This window comes from Aethalodelphis obliquidens, unplaced genomic scaffold (genome assembly GCF_003676395.1).
Source record: "Aethalodelphis obliquidens isolate GAN/ISIS:26980383/991018 unplaced genomic scaffold, ASM367639v1 scaffold6, whole genome shotgun sequence".
In the NCBI taxonomy this organism is placed as follows: domain Eukaryota; kingdom Metazoa; phylum Chordata; class Mammalia; order Artiodactyla; family Delphinidae; genus Aethalodelphis; species Aethalodelphis obliquidens.
Window position 1 is genome coordinate 6,477,503 of NW_020837950.1, and position 2,053 is coordinate 6,479,555.

The window sequence follows — 2,053 nt, forward strand, 5'->3', positions numbered from 1 at the left end:
CTAATCAGCTCTTGTGCAGCCAAACTCCAGTCATATGTCAATGGCATCAATAAGTACAGAACTGAAATTGGTATTTGACATTAGGAGAACATTGGTGACTTGGTGGTCTTATTGTGAATAATTTCACCAGAGGATGAGGGGCAGAAGCAATAGATAGAGCTGGTAAATATTGGAGTAGAGATAGTTAGTATAGATGTCTATTTAGAAGCTTAATAAAAACTGTTGCTGTATTTATTTCAGATAACACTGGACAATTCATCAACCCAATTGATTAAAATATTGTGTAGCTAGTTGGTTTTTGTCTGGATACAGCACAGTGTATTTTTTCATATTTCTGAAATTAAAAACACAACTCTGGAATGTGAAGGCAATAGAGGAGAGATTTAAAATATTTTTCTTCAAGATTATTCTTAAACCACCCAGTCACCCACCTGATTCTTAAATATATCTGGAGAAGGCCGTTGTATAATCACTCGTATTCTCTAATATAACTCCAAGATAGAAGAGTTTTTTCAATATTCTATTATTCCCTACTGGAATTGAAGACTATTCCTGTGTTACCTCTCTTTATTATGAAATATTAATAACCACTGACCTTAGTATTTTAATGGAAATATGTCAATATCTAAAAAAGTGAACATCATTAGAATTAAATCTATATTAAAGTTGATATGTAAAACATAAATAAACTAGCTAATGGAACTAGCCAGTGTAAACAGTTGCCAGGGAAAAAAAATAATTTAATTTAATGGAGAGCCATATATCTTTTTTTTAAAATTTTTTTAACATCTTTATTGGAGTATAATTGCTTTACAATTGTGTGTTAGTTTCTGCTGTATAACAAAGTGAATCAGCTATATGTATACATATATCCCCATATCTCTTCCCTCTTGCATCTCCCTCCCACCGTCCCTATCCCACCCCTCTAGGTGGACACAAAGCGCCAAGCTGATCTCTCTGTGCTATGAGGCTGCTTCCCACTAGCTATCTATTTTATATTTGGTAGTGTATATATGTCCATGCCACTCTCTCACTTCATCCCAGCTTACCCTTCCCCCTCCCCATGTCCTCAAGTCCATTCTCTACATCTGTGTCTTTATTCCTGTCCTGCCCCTAGGTTCTTCAGAACCTTTTGTTTTGGATTCCATATATATGTGTTAGCATACGGTATTTGTCTTTCTCTTTCTGACTTACTTCACTCTGTATGACAGACTCTAGGTCCATCCACCTTGCTACAAATAACTCAATTTCGTTTCTTTTTATGGCTGAGTAATATTCCATTGTATATATGTGCCACATCTTCTTTATCCATTCATCTGTTGATGGACACTTAGGTTGCTTCCATGTCCTGGCTACTGTAAATAGAGCTGCAATGAACATTGTGGTACATGAGTCTTTTTGAATTAGAGAGCCATGTATCTTTTGTAGAGCTCCTGAGAAGGAAATTTTTGGATAGCATTTTACTTTGTTGAATTGTGGCTGAGTCATGTCAATTTCGGTACAGTTTTCAATATGAGATATCAGTTTAGAAATGTAATGTTTTCTGGGAAATTAAGCACTAAAAATAAATTAAAATCGAAGCCTTTACCCAGATCTTATGAAATGCAGTCAAGATACTAGATTCTGCCATATTTTTCAGGCATAAGTGAGAAGACCATATATATCAATTAAGATCAGACTTTTCCAAGCATTTCTATTTCAGTGAAAAGCATTTCTATTTGTTTTTCAAAAATGAGTATTGACTTTATATTAATGGCAATTAAAATTGTCATCAAATTTAGTTGTAAACAAAAGTATCCATCTTCAGGAAAGAGTCATTTTCCATACTATTTAACTTGGGCACCGGATCAGAACATTGTGTTTCTCAGCACCCAAGTCACAAACTTCATACCATTTTATGAAACCCAAGAGGGTGCAGAATTCACAGGTAGAACCAGAGATGTAAAAATCACTTGACTGAAATGATACTAAGGGAGTCAGGTACAAAGCAGAGCCCTCTTCTATGAGAAGGAGATTAAAATGTCAGTGAAACTGAAGAAAACTTTTTCTGAAT